The 20,587-nt window shown below is 44.9% G+C and overlaps 1 protein-coding gene across 3 annotated transcripts in view; it reads right to left on the reverse strand.

The window, feature by feature from the left end:
- Positions 1 to 20,587, reverse strand: part of PDE2A (phosphodiesterase 2A) — a 992,945-nt gene that overhangs the window by 149,454 nt on the left and 822,904 nt on the right. The window lies entirely within an intron of this gene.

A 20,587-nucleotide genomic window follows, 5' to 3' on the forward strand; every position in this document is an offset into this window, starting at 1 on the left:
TGTGTTCATTATATAAATGATGGGGCCTCAGGCTGTGTTCATTATACAAATGATGGGGCCCCAGGCTGTGTTTATCATACAAATGATGGGGCCCCAGGCTGTGTTTATCATACAAATGATTAGGGCCCCAGGCTGTGTTCATCATACAAATGATGGGGCCTCAGGCTGTGTTTATCATACAAATGATTAGGGCCCCGGGCTGTGTTCATCATACAAATGATAGGGCCTCAGGCTGTGCTCATCATACAAATGATGGGGCCCCAGGCTGTGTTTATCATACAAATGATAGGGCCTCAGGCTGTGTTCATCATACAAATGATAGGGCCTCAGGCTGTGTTCATCATACAAATGATGGGGCCTCAGGCTGTGTTTATCATACAAATGATGGGGCCCCAGGCAGTGTTTATCATACAAATGATGGGGCCCCAGGCTGTAATTATCATACAAATGATGGGGCCCCAGGCTGTGTTTATCATACAAAGGATGGGGCCCCAGGCTGTGTTTATCATACAAATGATGGGGCCCCAGGCTGTGTTTATCATACAAGTGATGGGGCCCCAGGCTGTGTTTATCATACAAATGATGGGGCCCCAGGCTGTGTTTTTAATACAAATGATGGGGCCTCAGGCTGTGTTCATCATACAAATGATGGGGCCCCAGGCTGTGTTTATCATACAAATGATGGGGCCTCAGGCTGTGTTCATCATACAAATGATGGGACCCCAGGCTGTGTTTATCATACAAATGATGGGGCCTCAGGCTGTGTTCATCATACAAATGATGGGGCCCCAGGCTGTGTTCATCATACAAATGATGGGGCCCAAGGCTGTGTTTATCATACAAATGATGGGGCCTCAGGCTGTGTTCATCATACAAATGATGGGGCCCCAGGCTGTGTTTATCATACAAATGATGGGGCCTTAGGCTGTGTTTATCATACAAATGATGGGGCCCCAGGCTGTGTTTATCATACGAATTATGGGGGCATGGGGCCCCAGGTCTCCATATCAATTAAATTGTGTTTTTGAAAGTTTAAAAATGAGGACGTTAGAAGAACAACTTTATTGTTCCAGCACTACAGAAAATACTTCACCCAGCTCCTACTCTGACATGTTTCACGTGTCTGCGGAGGATCTTGGCGGTGTGTTCTCTGTAGTGCTGGAACAATAAAGTTGTTCCTCTAACATCCTCATTTTGAATCTCGAAGGGTGCGAATACCCATGGCTGGATTATAAACAGTGATATGACCTCAAACAGATACTGAAGCTTCAAAATGACTTGAAAATCAGGAGGCCAAATTTATAACTCAACATTTTTATTTGAAAAGTCCCTCCTCCACTTAGTACCAGACAACCAGGGGTCCAGGGTGGCATCCATGCTGCAAGGGGGCATAATAATATATACATATGGGCAGGGGGGGAAGGATGTTTCAGAGTGATCCCCCAAAGCACTAGGTCCAATTCTAATGATGAGTCCTAGCTCCATAGCACTCCCTGTAACCAAAAGAGGGTGCTGGTAGGGTGGGGCTTATGTGTCTAGTGCCTGTCTCCACAGGTGCCAAGCAGGTAGAAACTCCGCCACCCCCCGAGGAACTGATACATGCAGGTAAGGAAAGGATAAGAAAAAAAAAAGCAGAATCCCACCCAAATTAGAATGACCAAACAACCTCTCCTTGCCCAACATAGGAGGCCAAATTCTACAGGTCAAGACTCAGCGAGGGACATTGTTTGGAGGACAGTGAAATGGACATTTTGAACTCACTAGCTCCACCTGCTGCCAGCTGTGAACAATGTACAATTTACTCAGCCTTCAAAAAGCAGCGCTTCCCGTTACTCAATGCCCGTTTGTTTGGAATATCTTCCTGGGTGTGCTGCTTGCTCTTTGATAGACTTTCGTGTATGAACTTTTGCCTGTATTCTTGACCCCTCTACAGCCTGCCGAATCTGTACTTCACCGCCAGCTTGTGTATGACTTCTGCCTGCCTGACCATTCTTTGGATTACGTTTGGATACCGCTTTGCCCGATCTGTTGCCGGCCTGATCTCTGACTACGTTTCCGCCTGAATCCTCAGCACTCAAACTCCACTTCGGACTTTACCTAACAGGTAACTAACAAACATTGAATGTGATCAACTACTACTAGCTATAAGGAGCAATGAAAACCAGTAAAAAGTAATGCAAAAGTGGGCATAACTTTTTTTATTAACCACTTTACCGCTGCTCACTAGAGCTGTACTGCGGCAAAGTGGTTCGTTATCGTCTGGCGACGTAGACCTATGTCGCCAGACACTCCCCTTTCTCAGCGACGCGTGCGCGCCACCAGAGGCTCTCTCCCGCTGTATTCAGTCACAGCGGGAGTCGGGCCAGGGGAGGAGCGGCGGTGATCATACGCCGCTCTTCCCCGATCGTCAGGGATCGAGTGTGGAGATCCGCCCGCTTGTGTAAACAAAGAGGGCGGATCTCCTAAGTGACAGGAAGGGTCAGATTGCAGGGTTCAGCATAGCTGAACCTGCGATCTGTCCCTGTGTCACTCAGTCACCTCCCCCCACGCATGTCTGTAAGCACCAGGCATGCATTAACCCCTCCCTCTCCAATAAAATTAACCCCTTCCCTGCCAGTGTCATTTTTACAGTAACAGTGCATATGTATAGCACTGATTACTGTAGTAATGTCACTGGTACCCCCAAAAGTGTCAAAAATGTCAGTCAAGGGTCCGATATGTCCGCCGCAATGTCACAGTCCCGCAAAAAAAATCGCAGATCGCTGCCATTACTCGTTAAAAAAAAAAAACACCAAAAACGACAGAAATCTTTCCCTTAGTTAGTAAACGCAATAACTTTTGCGCAAACCAATCAAAATACGCTTATTGAGATTTTTTTTACCAAAAATATGTAGCAGAAAACAAATTGGCCAAAAATTATAAAACATTTTGATTTTTACATTTTTTGGGGGGAATTTCGTATAAAAAAATGTGAAAAATATTGTTATTTTTTCAAAATTGTCACTCTTTTTTTATTTATAGTGCAAAAAGTAAAAATTTGCACAGGTGATCAAATACCACCAAAAGAAAGCTCTGTTTGTGGAAAAAAAAGGACGTAAATTTTGTTTGGGTACGGCATTGCATTACCGCGCAATTGTCAGTTAAAGTTGCACAGTGCCGAATCGCAAAAAGTGGCCCAGACGTAAGACAGCAAAATCCTCCGGTGGTAAAGTGGTTAAATTACATAGATTGTCCAAATTTCACAACTTGGTAGGGTAACACTTTCTCTACAGTACCTCTTCTTCTTTTTCATTTCAGGTAAATAATGAATTCCAATGTGCCATCAATAGGTTCTTGACGAAGGAGGGATGCAGGCTTTCCAACATCCTGAAAGCACATGCAGTTAGATACTTTGCCACTAGGTGGCTCTGTATCAGAATAGTGTTTGGTTACAGTAAGGGAGGTCTTCAGGTGCTAGGCCTTTTTAGGTAGAGCCCTTCTTCAGTGTTGTCAGTGGTGAGTCAGCACCTATATATAAGTCAAGTAGGGAGGGAAACACACTCTCTTGGGGCATGGTAGCTAATCACCCCACATCTGTAAGAATGTAGCAAAAACACGTGGACCCTGGACATGGCAGGAGGCTAGGTGGAGTGAACCTGTACATAGGAGGAGCCAGCTGTAGTCATTCTGTCCCTTAAGGGGGTGAGGGCTTGGGCAGATTGCAAAAGGCCTTTTAGGCCAGACTGGAGATCCCTGTGTGAGGCAGCTTCCCCGGAGGGTTCCCAGTAGAGATGTGCCTAGCAAGGAGGTGACTACAGGCAGCAGAGTCCTATGGGTACTAATGACCCTGGGTAGAGAAGTGACTAAAAGGTAGATGGCTGCTAAAGTGCGGCACATGCTTTCACAGACTACATGGCAGGGCCCCCCAAGAAAATATTAAAGATATATTTAGATAAAATTACAACAAAATCACTATTATCAGACACAAATATAATATAACTCACATAATTCCTGCTAAATCTAGAAAAAAAAATGATGTTAAATAAAAAAGAAGATGAGATGAGAAAAATATACAGGCTGGGCAGTTGGAGCTCAGTGATCAGAGAAACAGAGAGAGAAACAAAGTTACAAATAAACTCCTGAGCAGAGATAACATTAGAGCCAGTGCTGGGAGGGGGCCCCACACAGGGAAGGGGATTAGTGAGAGACGACTGTCTCTTTCTCAGCAGATAAAATCTGATAGCAGGGAGAGGGACAGATCAGATTCAGGTGCTGGGGGAAGATTTCTGTATTTGTTGTCCATCACTAATCCCTCTTCCTGTGTGGGCCCCCCCCCCTGTGTGCTCGGGCCCCCTACAAGTGGGCTAGTGGTCCCCCCCTATCAGCGGCCCTGCCTGTGACTACTGTGGACCTTCCACTAAATACGATTGACTGTGTATTGTCAAGTGACTCCGGAATGTATGTCCTTTGATGTGACTGCAATGCCGTTTCCTGAACACCACCTGTAAAGTGCAGCAAAACTACTTTTATGTGTGGACAATCCTTCCTTGGGGATACAAAGGTCTATGGCCAGTAATGTCGTGTGGAATTCTATGGCAAGGAGCAGGGCACAAGATGGCAGAGGGTTTGGCATCAGCAGGAGGGAAAGTGTTCTAGCAGGGCTGGAGTGGGGTAGGGGCATGTGCTTTTGTGCCAAATTCAGCCATTCACGAAGCCCCTCTACAATTCACAGAAGTCTACAGAACCTTTATGGAGATGATACCATTGATAAGAGCAATGCCTTGCCGTTGGTGACTCTGGTCAATGGTGTCATTTCCATAAACATTTTGAAGCTTTCTGTGGATGTCGGACAGCCTGCACCCCTCCTTGGTCATGTTGCTTCTGCATGGGAAGAAGAAGAAGAAGGAGGAAAAAGAAAAAAGGAAGAAGGAGGAAAAAAGAAGAAAGAAGGAGGAAGAAAGCGGGAGGAAGGAAGAAGAAAGAAGAAGTGAGAAAGAAGAAAAAAGGGGAAAGAGGAAAGAAGGAAAAAGGAGGAAGAAGGAAGAAAGAGGGAGGAAGGAGGAAGAAGAAAGAAAGAAAAAGAAAGAAGGGAGAAGAAAGGGGAAAGAAGAAAGAAGGAAGAAGGAAAGAAGGAAGAAGGAAAAATGAGAAAGAAGAAAGAAGGAAGAAAGAGGGAGGAAGGAGGAAGAAGAAAGAAAGAAAAAGAAAGAAGGGAGAAGAAAGGGGAAAGAAGAAAGAAGGAAGAAGGAAAGAAGGAAGAAGGAAAAATGAGAAAGAAGAAAGAAGGAAGAAAGAGGAAGGGAGAAAGAAGAAAATAGGAAGAAGGAAAAAGGAGGAAGAAGGAGAAAGGAGAAAGAAGGAAAAAGGAGAAAGAAGAAAGAAGGAGGAAGGAGGAAGAAGAAAGAAGGAGGAAGGAGGAAGAAGAAAGAAAGAAAGAAAAAGAAAGAATGGAGAAGAAAGGGGAAAGAAGAAAGAGGGATGAAGGAGGAAGAAGGAGGAAGGGAGAAAGAAGAAAGAAGAAAAAAGGGGAAAGAAGGAAAAAGGAGAAAGAAGAAGGAAGAAAGCAGAAGGAAGGAGGGAGAAATAAGAAAGAAATAAAAAGGAAGAAGAAAGAAGGAGGAAGAAGAAAGAAGGAGGAAGGAGGGAGAAGGAAGAAAGAAAAAGAAACAAGGGAGAAGAAAGGGGAAAGAAGGAAGAAGGAAAAAAAAGAGAAAGGAAGAAGGAAAAATGAGAAAGAAGAAAGGAGGAAGAAAGAGGGATGAAGGAGGAAGGGAGAAAGAAGAAAGAAGGAAAAAGGAGGAAGAAGGAAAAAGGAGAAAGAATAAAGAAGGAGGAAGATGGAAGAAAGCAGAAGGAAAAAGGGAGAAAAAATAAATATGAAAGAAGGATGAAGGGGAAAGAAGGAAGAAGGAAAAAAGGAGAAAGAAGGAATAAAGAAAAATTAGAAAGAAGAATATGAAAGAAGGAAGAAGAAAGAAAGAAGAAAGCAGAAGAAAGAATGGAGAAAGAAGAAATAAGGAAGCTCGAAGAAAGTAGAAGGAAGGAAGCAGAAAGAAGGAGGAAAGAAGGAAGAAGAAAAATGGAAGAAAGAAGAAGGGGGAAGAAGAAAAAAGGAGGAAAGAAGAAAAAAGGAGGAAAGAAGTAGAAATAAAAGCTGCAGAGGAAGAGTTACTCTAGAAATAAACTTTGGACGACCTACTGTATGTAAGTTAATAAAAAAGTTATGGCCACTTTTGCATTACTTTTGGTACAGCCCTCATATTCTCTAGCTGCCAATAATGATAAGAATTCGGGTGGTGTGCGCAGAATGAAGTACAGACGGAGACGCATTGTTACTATCCAGGATCTAATATGGAGGACAACAAGTATTATTCATTGGACCGGCTCCAGAGTCCTCCACCAAAAAAATCTTCATAACATTATTCCAATAATCTATTATTCAGCTTTTTCTTCTCCGATAATTCACTGCCGAATGGGCTCTGCGCTACAGATAATATTGCTGAGCTGCAGAAATGAATGTTCATTATGTAATAGATCAGTCAACGTAAAATAAAAATGTCTTTTCTGGATGATTCATCCACTTGCCACCAGCCCAGCCAAGGCAGTAAATTCCGTGTGATGACAGCCGCAGGGTGACTAGAGACCTCATAGACCAGGACAGAGGCAATCCGTGTGCTACGATTGGTTATATTTTTCCTTTCTTTATATATATATATGTTAGTGATAGGCCGAACAATCCCCGGTTCGGTTCGCACCAGAACATGGAAAAAATTCGGACCCGAGCCGCAAACCCTATTAACCACTTCAATACAGGGCACTTTCCTCCCTTCCTGCCCAGGCCAATTTTCCCCTTTTAGCGCTGTTGCATTTTGAATGACAATTGCGCGGTCATGCAACACTGTACCTACACCAAATTTATGTCATTTTCCCCCCACAAATAGAGCTTTCTTTTGGTGGTATTTGATCCCCTCTGGGTTTTTTCCTTTTTGCTAAACAAATAAAAAAAGACCGAAAAGTTTGAAAAAAAAAAGTTTTTTTGTTTATGTTATACAATTTTGTAAATAAATACGTTTTTTCCTGCACTGATGAGCACTGATGAGACTGCACTGACAGGCACTGATGAGGAGGCACTGATGGGGTGGCACTGATGGAGTGGCACTGATATGCGGCACTGATAGACACTAATATGTGGCACTGATAGGTAGCACAGATATGCAGCATTGGTGGGCACTGATAGGCGGCACTGCTAGGCACTGATAGGCGGCATTGATGGGCACTGATAGGTGGCACTGATGGGCACTGATAGGTGGCACTGATGGGCACTAATGGGCACTAATAGGCGGCACTGGTGGGCACTGATGGGCGGCACTGATCGGCACTGACGGGCGGCACTGATGGGCACTAATGGGCACTGGTGGGCGACACTGAAAGATGGCAATGATAGGCACTTGTGGGCAGCACTGATAGGGAGGGCACTGGCGGACAGCACTGATGGGGAGGGCAATGGGGGGCTCCCTGAGCCCTGATTGCCATCCCTGGTGGCCATAGTGGGCATCCCTAGGGTCATAGTGGGCATCCCTGGGGTCATAGTGGGCATCCCTGGTGGTTCTAGTGGCACCCCCCCCCCCGAGGGTCTGCACTGGTAATCAATGATCTGATTACCAGTGCCGACCCCCCCTGTCAGGGAAGCCACCGATCGGCGCTCCTTTACTCGTGCCTGTCAGGCACGAAGTAAGGAAAGCCGATCAACGGCTGTTCCTGTTTACTATGTGACCAGTCATGATTGGACACGGCTGATCACATGGTAAAGAGCTACGTCAGTAGTCTCTTTACCGAGATCGGAGATGCAGGGAGTCAGACTGACACCTCGCATCACCGATCGCCGCTCTGCGCGCCCCCGGGGGGCGCCCAGAGCTGTGTTATCCTGCCGCCGTCATATGACGTCCGGTCAGGATAATACAACCACATTCCCGCCGTCAATCTGTAATAGGGCGGGCGGGAAGTGGTTAAAGTTCATGGGACGTGAACTTGAAGAATCAAAAGTCCCCGTTTTGAAGGCTTATATGCAAGTTATTGGCCATAAAAAGGGTATGGGGCTCCGGGTACTGCCCTGGGGGACATGTATCAATGCAAAAAATATTTTTAATGCAAAAAAACGTTTTAAAAAAGATCATTTTTAAAGGAGCAGTGGTTTTAATGATGCTTAAAGTGAAACAATAAAAATGAAAAATTCCTTTAAACACAGTGCCTGCTATAGAACCTGCTGCAGCAAAATTGACATTTATAAAAAAAAAATAAATAAATTACATTTAAATTGATTTTCCGGCTTGCAAGCCATTGCCGGTGATAAAAAAAATTTTAAAATGTGGCGTAGCGGTCCCCCCCAGTTTATGCCATGCCCTTCGGGTCTGGTATGGATTTTAAGAGGAACCCCACGCCAAAATTAAACAAAAGAAATGGTGTGGTTCCCCCCAAAATCCATACCAGACCCTTATCCGAGCATGCAGCCTGTCAGGCTTGAACCATATTAGGCCACATGCACTCAACGTGGGGGGGGTACTTTGGGGCAGGGCTCTGCCCCCCCCCCACCACCACCCCAAAGCACCTTGTCTCAATGTTGATGGGGACAAGGGCCTCTTCCCTGGGCTGTGGTTGTGGGGGTCTGCGCGCAGGGGGCTCATCCTAGCCTGGAAGCCCCCTTTAACAGGGGGGCCCCCAGATCCTGGCACCCCCTATGTGAATAAGTATGGGGTACATTGTACCCCTACTCATTCACCAAAAAAAAGTGCCAAAAAGAAATAAAAACCCACACACAATTTTGACAATTCCTTTATTAAAAATAAAAAAAAAACAATGTCCCCCCAATGTAGATCCATCACCAATCATGGCAACAGCCACACCGCTGGACTCAAAAAAGGAAAAAAAAACTCCACGTGTGACGAAGGCTAACCGCCGACTGCATGTTCTGTCATTGGACAGTTCCAAAAGGAGGAGGGGCGGATGTACAATTTACCCCATACTCATTCACATGGGGGGACAGGATCTGGGGGCTTCCAGATTACGATAAGCCCCATGCCCGCAGACCCCCACAAACACAGCCCAGGATTGTGGGGAAGAGGCCGTTGTCTCCATCAATATGGTGACAAGGTGCTTTGGGTGGGAGGGGGGGTGCAGAGCCATGTGGAGGGCATGTGGCCTGGTACAGTTCAGGTGGGGGGGCCCTCACCCCCTTTCCTAGCCTGCCATGCTGAATGCTCATATATGGGTCTGGTATGGTTTTTCGGGGGGGGGGGGGGGGAACGTACGCCATTTAAAAAAAAATTTGGGCATGGAGGTCCCTTCAAAATCCATACCAGACCTAAGCGCCTGGTATGGATTGGGGGGACCTCCACGCCATTTCGTTTCACATTTTTGTATTGCCGGCAATTTTTTTTTATTCTCATTTATCTGTCAGCGGGTTTCCCTGATGACTCATCCATTGTTAAGGATGCCTTACCAACCAGCTATTCCCTGTGCCCTGATTGGGCAAAGCCTTGCACCAGCGCTCAGGTGTATCAGGTGCATCAGGACTCAGAATGCACTGTGCACACTTGGCCGGATGTTCAACCACCGATCGCCTCGCAAATTTGGGTGTTCGCCGAACGTATGCTCGTTCTGAACTCCTCGCCCAACACTCAACCACTCCAACACCCAATCACATATTTGTGATCATTATTTACTATCCTTACCTTCCTTCTATCCCTGAATCTCCACAATGAAGCCCCAGTAGGGGGCAAAACAGGGAGGGAGGGAGACGGCTTTACCACCAATTGTCTACTCCATTAAAGTTTTTCCATGTTTTTATTTGGTGTCAAGAGAAGGCGATGTGCTCTGAGTGACTTGGATCATAGGACTGACTTGTAGTTTATATCTTTATTACGCCATCAGGGGGCCTTTAAAGCTGGGCAACAATAACAAAGCTGCAGATGCCCCCTGGAGCTGTCCATTGTCAGTGTTCGTAAAAGTTGACTTTACAGGGGGAGGAATGATGAGGGAGTGGGAATACGGAGAGCAGTAACCAGAATAATAGCTTCTATCTCCGGAGAGCTGGAAGAAGAGGAGGCGGCGGTACCCACCTGTGGCGGACAACAGCAATAAAGCACTAGCATTGTTAGCGGCTCTGCTGGAGAACGCTCCACCGCTGGGACAGAGTCTTTGTCTTGTATTGTATTAGATTCTTCGAAGGACAGAGCCAAGTTTCTGATGTAGAATTTCTCTGCCGTAAGAGCTGGAATCTACCACACATTTCCATCCTAACGGCTTCAGACAACAAAGGAATATACTACGTTTCTGTTTTATTAGATAAACATATACATGAGATCTGCTCAACATATTTTTTTTATCAATTAATATACCAAGCTTTTGTTCATTGTGTTGTATAATTGCAGCACCCTCGAAATTGGAGGTTCTAATGTATCTCAATTCCAGTGAGGATATTGCACCACAGAGCTGGAGGTTCTAGTGCTTCTCCACTTCAGTGATGGCATTGATCCATGCAACTCGAGTTTTTAGTGTTTCTCTAGAACAGTGATCACATAGACCCACATAACTGGAGGTTCTAGTGTATCTCCACTCCAGTGATGGCTCTAGTATAATGTTAGGGCATGACCTTCCAACACAAAGCCTGCATACAGAGGGTTCTATTGTACCTGCACTCCAGTGATGATTTACTGCTCCACAGAACTGGAGGTTCTAGTGCATCTCCACTTAAGTGATGACAGTGCCCCATAAAACTGGAGGTTCTAGTGTTTCTCTGGCCTAATGATCACATAGTTCCACATAACTGGAGGTTCTAGTGTTTCTCTGGCCTAATGGTCTCATAGTTCCACATAACTGGAGGTTCTATGGTTTCTCGGCTTCAGTGATGGCATTGCCCCCATAAAACTGAAGGCTCTAGTGTTTTGCTGCTCAAGTGATGACATTGCCTCAACGAAACTGGAGAATCTAGTGTATCTCCATTCCAGTGAGGATATTGCCCAACAGAACTGGAGGTTCTAGTGCTTCTCCACTTCAGTGATGGCATTGATCCATACAACTCGAGTTTTTAGTATTTCTCTAGCACAGTGATCACAAAGTCAGGGCTGTCTTTTCCAATGGGCATGCCCGGCGGTTGCCCGGGGGCCCCACTTGCCAAGGGGCCCCACACACATGGTGGCAATTACTGTCCCCCAACAGGCCAGAATCCAGATTACTTAGTTTACCTGGTGGTCTAGGGCCCCCCCATTGTTGTCCGCCGGTGGCTCAACTTGAGTCTGCACTGCACACTGGTTACTAAGGCCAGCCGATTGGCATCTAGCAACCAGTGACGTTCTGAGAGCAGACCCATGATGCACAGCGGAGGAGGAAGATCCTCCTCGTCGGCTCGTCCTCCTCTCCTCTCCGCGCCTAGAAGACTGGCTCCACCCACCTCCTCCCTTCATGTGCAGCCGTTGTGAAAGGTAAGGCAGCCAGCCCAGCTGCCAGCCTGCTTGATTTTCTTTCTTTTTTTCACTCTCTCTTCATCGACACAAGAGACAACTACCTGGAGGATATACCTTACTATATAATGGTCCCTATAATATGTATATAGTAAGGTATATATTCTCCAGGTAGTAGTTGTACTCTCTTGTAGTATATAGTGTTCCCTGTAATGTGTATATAGCCTATCAACATATTAAAGGGACCAATATATACAACAAGAGAGTACAACTAGGCTGGAGTATATACCTTACTATATACATATTACAGGGACCAATATATACTACAAGAGAGTACAACTACCTGGAGGATATACCTTACTATATACATATTACAGGGAACACTATATACTACAAGAGACTCTTGTAGTATATAGTGTTCCCTGTAATATGTATATAGTAAGGTATATCCTCCAGGTAGTTGTACTCTCTTGTAGTATATTCTCGTGGGTGATTTTGTAGGCAGTGGGCCCCAGTGCACTGCATTGCCCAGGGGCCTATAAGGCTCTTAAGATGGCACTGCACAAAGTCCCACATAACTGGAGGTTCTAGTATATCTCCACTCCAGTGATGACTTTAGTATAATGTTAGGGCATGACCTTCCAACGCAATGCCTGCATACAGAGGGTTCTAGTGTACCTGCACTCCAGTAAAGATTTACTGCTCCACAAAACTGGAGGTTCTAGTGCATCTCCACTTAAGTGACGACAGTGCCCCATAAAACTGGAGGTTCTAGTGTTTCTCTGGCCTAATGATTACATAGTTCCACATAACTGGAGGTTCTATTGTTTCTCTGCTCCAGTGATGGCATTGCTCCCATAAAACTGAAGGCTCTAGTGTTTTGCTGCTCAAGTGATGACATTGCCTCAATGAAACTGGAAAATCTAGTGTATCTCCACTCCAGTGATGCTATTGTCCCACAGAACTGGAGGTTCTAGTGCTTCTTGACTTCAGTGATGGCATTGCCCCATCCAACTGGAGGTTCTAGTGCTTCTCCACTTCAGTGATGGCATTGATCCATACAACTCGAGTTTTTAGTATTTCTCTAGCACAGTGATCCCATAGTCCCACATAACTGGAGGTTCTAGTGTATCTCCACTCCAGTGATGACTCTAGTATAATGTTAGGGCATGACCTTCCAACACAATGCCTGCATACAGAGCGATCTAGTGTACCTGCACTCCCATAAAGATTTACTGCTCTGCAGACCTGGAGGTTCTAGTGCATCTCCACTTAAGTGACGACAGTGCCCCATAAAACTGGAGGTTCTAGTGTTTCTCTGGCCTAATGATCACATAGTTCCACATAACTGGAGGTTCTATGGTTTCTCGGCTTCAGTGATGGCATTGCCCCCATAAAACTGAAGGCTCTAGTGTTTTGCTGCCCAAGTGATGACATTGCCTCAACAAAACTGGAGAATCTAGTGTATCTCCACTCCAGTGATGCTATTGCCCAACAGAACTGGAGGTTCTAGTGCTTCTCCACTTCAGTGATGGCCTTGACCCATACAGCTGGAGTTTTTAGTGTTTCTCTAGCACAGTGATCACATAGTCCCACATAACTGGAGGTTCTAGTGCATCTCCACTTAAGTGATGACAGTGCCCCATAAAACTGGAGGTTCTAGTGTTTCTCTGGCCTAATGATCACATAGTTCCACATAACTGGAGGTTCTATGGTTTCTCTGCTCCAGTGATGGCATTGCCCCCATAAAATTGAAGGCTCTAGTGTTTTGCTCAAGTGATAACATTGCCTCAATAAAACTGGAGAATCTAGTGTATCTCCACTCCAGTGAGGATATTGCCCCACAGAACTGGAGGTTCTAGTGCTTCTTGGCTTCAGTGATTGCATTGAACCATAAAACTCGAGTTTTTAGTATTTCTCTAGCACAGTGATCACAAAGTCCCACATAACTGGAGGTTCTAGGGTATCTCCACTCCAGTGATGACTCTAGTATAATGTTAGGGCATGACCTTCAAACACAATGCCTGCATACAGAGCGATCTAGTGTACCTGCACTCCCGTAAAGATTTACTGCTCCGCAGACCTGGAGGTTCTAGTGCATCTCCACTTATGTGACGACAGTGCCCCATAAAACTGGAGGTTCTAGTGTTTCTCTGGCCTAATGATTACATAGTTCCACATAATTGGAGGTTCTATGGTTTCCCTGCTCCAGTGATGGCATTGCCCCATAAAACTGAAGGCTCTAGTGTTTTGCTGCTCAAGTAATGACATTGCCTCAACAAAACTGGAGAATCTAGTGTATCTCCACTCCAGTGATGCTATTTTCCCACAGAACTGGAGATTCTAGTGCTTCTTGACATCAATGATGACATTGCTCCATCCAACTGGAGGTTCTAGTGTTTCTCTAGCCCAGTGATGACATAGTTCCACATAACTGGAGGTTCTGGCGTATCTCCACTCCACTGATGACTGTAGTATATTAGGCCATGATCTTCAAACACAAATCGTGTAGACAGAGGGACTACACCCTCTAGGCCCAGTCTCCAGTTCCAGAGCCTGAAACCAGGCACACCGCCTTCATACAGGGGAAGCACCCCTGGAGCCTCTCCCAGAAGAGGTAAACATAAAGATGAGATCTGCTCAACATATTTTTTTATCAATGAATATACCAAGCTTTTGTTCATTGTGTTGTATAATTGTAGCACCCTTGAAATTGGAGGTTCTAGTGTATCTCCACTCCAGTGAGGATATTGCCCCATAGAACTGAAGGTTCTAGGGCTTCTCCACTTCAGTGATGGCAGTGCCCCATACAACTGGAGGTTCTAGTGTTTCTCTGGCCTTATAATTACATAGTTCCTTATAACTGGAGGTTCTAGTGTATCTCCACTCCAGTGATGACTCTAGTATAATGTTAGGGCATGACCTTAAAACACAAAGCCTGCATACAGAGGGTTCTATTGTACCTGCACTCCAGTGATGAATTACTGCTCCACAGAACAGGAGGTTCTAGTGCATCTCCACTTAAGTGATGACAGTGCCCCATAAAACTGGAGGTTCTAGTGTTTCTCTGCTCCAGTGATGGCATTGCCCCCATAAAACTGAAGGCTCTAGTGTTTTGCTGCTCAAGTGATGACATTGCCTCAACGAAACTGGAGAATCTAGTGTATCTCCACTCCAGTGATGCTATTGCCCCACAGAACTGGAGGTTCTAGTGTTTCTCTAGCCCAGTGATGACATAGTTCCACATACCTGGAGGTTCTGGCGTATCTCCACTCCACTGATGACTGTAGTATGTTAGGCCATGACCTTCAAACACAAAGCATGCAGACAGAGGGACTACACCCTTTAGGCCCAGTCTTCTGTTCCAGAGCCTCAAACACAAGGGAAGCACCCCTGGGGCATCTCCCGGAAAAGGAGGACCACAAGCACTTCCTCTCCCAAGAAGGAGGGCTACAAAAAGGACACTTCTAGAACAGGGCTCAGCTGTTCTCTCAAAGCCTGGTTCAACCTCATTGAATACAAGACAGGCACTTCACCCCTGACATGAGACTCTGGTGTCTACCTCTTGAAGGCATGGGCAGATAAATGCGAATACAGGAAACCCAGAAAAACAACAGAGGAACCTGGGTTAGTTTTGGAAACACACAACCCACCCTATAGAAGAGCCAACATGTGAAAAGAGAAAGATTATATACTACAAGAAATTGCATGTATATCCCTCGCACCTATGTCCTACAAGAAATTGCGTGTATATCCCTCGCGCCTATGTCCTACAAGAAATTGCGTGTATATCCCTCACGCCTATGTCCTACAAGAAATTGCGTGTATATCCCTTGCGCCTATGTCCTACAAGAAATTGCGTGTATATCCCTCGCGCCTATGTCCTACAAGAAATTGCGTGTATATCCCTCGCGCCTATGTCCTACAAGAAATTGCGTGTATATCCCTCGCACCTATGTCCTACAAGAAATTGCGTGTATATCCCTCACGCCTATGTCCTACAAGAAATTGCGTGAAAATCATGTGAAAAGCCTGACTTCTATGGCTCATTAACTTGTGTGAGTAAATTTTAGCATGAGCTATTGAGCTTTATACACAGCAGGCGTTCTTTCAGAAAGATGATGTAAGGAAAGCCTCCAACATTGAACCCTTATTTAATGCTCTCTCCGGCAGTAAATCCTTTCTACTACTAGATGTCCTCTCAGTCTTATGGTAGAGTCTGCACCTTACCTTTAGGAAATCCAAAAGGCCCTTTTTTTTTTCATTTTTCACTCCAAGTCACTAAAAACGATTAGAGCACAACGTGGTTTTTATTGCCAGAACAATAAAGGAACATTTGAGGGTTTGACGGACTACCAAAGAAGGGGGGGGGGACTTGAAATCGTCTGTAGCGGGGCCAGCTATCAGCCAAGCTTCCGTCAGCCGTTTCGCGGGAAGGAAGAAAAGGTTAGCAGGCAAACAATAAGCAATTTCAGGTGAATAGCTGCAAATCACGCTAATGGATGCCATCCTGCCTCGGCAGGAGACAAGAGCTTTTTAATCCCCCGTTATTAATTCTGCATTATGTAAGGAAGAATACAAAAGATTTGTATTGATAAGTTCAGAGCTGCGGGTTTTGCGTTCGCTACGCGCTCTCAGACGCTGCTCTGCACCCCAGACATCCTCAGATCTTCGCCTTCTGCTAATAGGAACATGCCGTACGTGGACATTAAAGTCTCTAAAAGTGTAAACCTTTTTTTTTTTTTTTTTTTACTCTGGAAAATAAAATTGCTCTATTATTGCAAAACGCAAAAATAAGAGCGAACATACAAATATTGATTGGCAATCAGTTTGATGAGTGGCACTTGCCTACCAGGGCCAATTTTTACATTTTACACACACATGTTAAAAACTGATTTTTTTTTATAGAAATTGCTGTAAACCCTCCAAAAAGTATATATTTTCTGAATGCAGAGGCCCTGGAAAATACAGTGCCTTGCAAAAGTATTCGGCCCCCTTGAACTTTGCGACCTTTTGCCACATTTCAGGCTTCAAACATAAAGATATAAAACTGTAATTTTTTTTTTTTTTTGAAGAATAAACAAGTGGGACACAATCATGAAATTTATTGGATATTTCAAACTTTTTTAACAAATAAAAAACTGAAAAATTGGGCGTGCAAAATTATTCAGCCCCCTTAAGTTAATACTTTGTAGCGCCACCTTTTGCTGCGATTACAGCTGTAAGTCGCTTGGGGTATGTCTCTATCAGTTTTGCACATCGAGAGGCTGAAATTTTTGCCCATTCCTCCTTGCAAAACAGCTCGAGCTCAGTGAGGTTGGATGGAGAGCGTTTGTGAACAGCAGTTTTCAGTTCTTTCCACAGATTCTCGATTGGATTCAGGTCTGGACTTTGACTTGGCCATTCTAACACCTGGATATGTTTATTTGTGAACCATTCCATTGTAGATTTTGCTTTATGTTTTGGATCATTGTCTTGTTGGAAGACAAATCTCCGTCCCAGTCTCAGGTCTTTTGCAGACTCCATCAGGTTTTCTTCCAGAATGGTCCTGTATTTGGCTCCATCCATCTTCCCATCAATTTTAACCATCTTCCCTGTCCCTGCTGAAGAAAAGCAGGCCCAAACCATGATGCTGCCACCCCCATGTGTGACAGTGGGGATGGTGTGTTCAGGGTGATGAGCTGTGTTGCTTTTACGCCAAACATAACGTTTTGCATTGTTGCCAAAAAGTTTGATTTTGGTTTCATCTGAGCAGAGCCCCTTCTTCCACATGTTTGGTGTCTCCCAGGTGGCTTGTGGCAAACTTTAAACGACACTTTTTATGGATATCTTTAAGAAATGGCTTTCTTCTTGCCACTCTTCCATAAAGGCCAGATTTGTGCAGTATACGACTGATTGTTGTCCTATGGACAGAGTCTCCCACCTCAGCTGTAGATCTCTGCAGTTCATCCAGAGTGATCATGGGCCTCTTGGCTGCATCTCTGATCAGTCTTCTCCTTGTATGAGCTGAAAGTTTAGAGGGACGGCCAGGTCTTCGTAGATTTGCAGTGGTCTGATACTCCTTCCATTTCAATATTATCGCTTTCTCAGTGCTCCTTGGGATGTTTAAAGCTTGGGAAATCTTTTTTATCCAAATCCGGCTTTAAACTTCTCCACAACAGTATCTCGGACCTGCCTGGTGTGTTCCTTGTTCTTCATGATGCTCTCTGCGCTTTAAACGGACCTCTGAGACTATCACAGTGCAGGTGCATTTATACGGAGACTTGATTACACACAGGTGGATTCTATTTATCATCATTAGTCATTTAGGTCAACATTGGATCATTCAGAGATCCTCACTGAACTTCTGGAGAGAATTTGCTGCACTGAAAGTAAAGGGGCTGAATAATTTTGCACGCCCTATTTTTCAGTTTTTTATTTGTTAAAAAAGTTTGAAATATCCAATAAATTCCGTTACACTTCATGATTGTGTCCCACTTGTTGTTGATTCTTCAAAAAAAATTACAGTTTTAGATCTTTATGTTTGAAGCCTGAAATGTGGCAAAAGGTCGAAAATTGCAAGGGGGCCGAATACTTTCGCAATGCACTGTATGTGCGCCAAATTTCCATATGGCATCAGACCTAACCACCAAAGCTCCCCTCTACAGGGTCTTCCTTAATCTCCCTTGTTGCTCAATCACAGCCGCTACTATCTTAGCATACTCAGTGTCTTTGGGCAACTGGATTGGTCTGGCTGTTAGTGTTTCTCAACCTTTTTTCAGTCGAGGCACCTCTTAAAATTATGGGCAGTCTCAAGGCACCCCATTCTAAAATATAAATAAACTATTCTAATAGCTTTACATAATGCAGCAACATCCACACGTAGGACACCCAACGTTAGAGGTGATTTATTCTTCCAAAGAAAATACACGTTTGCTCATTGGTACTGCCTAGTAGTCCAATGTTTCTCTTCTCCCTTAATTTCTCTCCATCACTCAGCTAATGTCACCCCAGTGCTGAGGGAGAGGGGCACAGGAGGGGTCAAACAAGGAGCTGTGGAGACAACGGGCATCATCCTTATCGAATGATGACCTCAGTCATTGTCTAGGAAGTCGTAATGGTGCCTAATGAAAACCTGTGGCTTTGGGTAACTAAAAGGCTTCATCCACCCGCTGGCTTGTATACAAACTTTCATCAATTTTTAGGCATTTTGCCAAGGCACCCCTGAAGAAACCTCAAGGCAGCCTAGGGTGCCTGGGCACCCTGGTTGAAAAAGGCTGGCGTAACCCATGAATGCTCACTGGAGTTGATTCTGCTTTTGTTGCAGAAGAACATAAGCAAGGGAGTATTTACAAAAGTTATTCGCACTTTGAAGCTGCGTGCACATTTGTTCTGTAGGAACAGGGGGGGGGGATCAAATGTTATTGGGCTATTTTCTGCCCAGGTGGAACGTCATTTAGGCTTAAAAAAAATAAAATAGTTTGAAAAAAATACTATGGCCCACCAGGTGGAGCCGATGATTACGGAAAATAAATAATAATATGAAGTATTTATTTCCTATGATCATCTGATGATCTATGTTCATATCTACAGTATCTCACAAAAGTAAGTACATCCCTTCAGATTTTTGTAAATATTTTATTCTATCTTTTCATGCAACAACACTGAAGAAATGACACTTTGCTACAATGTAAAGTAGTGAGTGTACAGCTTGTATAACAGTGTAAATTTGCTGTCCCCTCAAAATAACTCAACACACAGCCATTAATGTCTAAACCGCTGGCAACAAAAGTGAGTACACCCCTAAGTGATAATGTCCAAATTGGGCCCAATTAGCCATTTTCCCTCCCCGGTGTCATGTGACTCGTTAGTGTTACAAGGTATCAGGTGTGAATGGGGAGCAGGTGTGTTTAATTTGGTGTTATCGCTCTCACTCTCTCATACTGGTCACTGGAAGTTCAACATGGCACCTCATGGCAAAGAACTCTCTAAGGATCTGAAAAAAAAAAATTGTTGCTCTACATAAAGATGGCCTAGGCTATAAGAAGATTGCCAAGACACTAAAACTGAGCTACAGCAGGGTGGCCAAGACCATACAGCGGTTTAACAGGACAGGTTCCACTCAGAACAGGCCTCGCCATGGTCCACCAAAGAAGTTGAGTGCACGTGCTCAGCATCATATCCAGAGGTTGTCTTTGGGAAATAGACGTATGAGTGCTGCCAGCATTGCTGCAGAGGTTGAAGGGGTGGGGGGGGTCAGCCTGTCAGTGCTCAGACCATACGCCGCACACTGCATCAAATTGGTCTGCATGGCTGTCGTCCCAGAAGGAAGCCTCTTTTAAAGATGATGAACAAGAAAGCCTGCAAACAGTTTGCTGAAGACAAGCAGACTAAGGACATGGATTACTGGAACCATCTCCTGTGGTCTAATGAGACCAAGATAAACCTATTTGGTTCAGATGGTGTCAAGTGTGTGTGGCGGCAACCAGGTGAGGAGTACAAAGACATGTGTGTCTTCCTACAGTCAAGCATGGCGGTGGGAGTGTCATGGTCTGGGGCTGCATGGCTGCATTGCTATTGATGATCGATTTGGAGTATCCCATGCCCTAACCCATCTCCTATTTAAAGTTTCTTCAAGCATAAAATATAAAAAGACATCCTCTAGACCAGTAGTGGCGAACCCATGGCACACGTGCAGAGCTGGCACGCAGAGCCCTCTCTGTGGGCATGCGAGGAAGAAGAGCCCACACCACTGACCGGCTAACCTTTACAAGATCAGCAGCTTTGTGGGGGTGCAATAGTGAGCAGGGCATGTAGGAATAAGCAAAGAGGGGGGCTTTGGGATGCAGAGGTGAGTAGCTGGGTTGGGGTGCATTTACATATGCAGCATCCCTTGCTGCTCTTCTGAGAAGCAATGCACGGTGGATCAATTTTCAGACGGCAGTTGGTAGGTGACTGGGAGGTGATATATCACATTCCCACCCCCAGTATTGACTCTCTGGCACTTTGAAACATATAAGTTGGTTTTGTGTTGCAGTTTGGGCACTCGGGCTCGAAAAGGTTCGCCATCACTACTCTAGACTGTTTATTGGAGCAGGCATATATGATTTGGTGCTTGGGTGGACTAGCAACCTCGATACCATCAGGGAAGAGTCAGCTATTACGAGTGGCCC

This window comes from Pelophylax lessonae (assembly GCF_965119305.1).
Source record: "Pelophylax lessonae genome assembly, chromosome: 2".
Taxonomy (NCBI): Eukaryota; Metazoa; Chordata; class Amphibia; order Anura; family Ranidae; genus Pelophylax; species Pelophylax lessonae.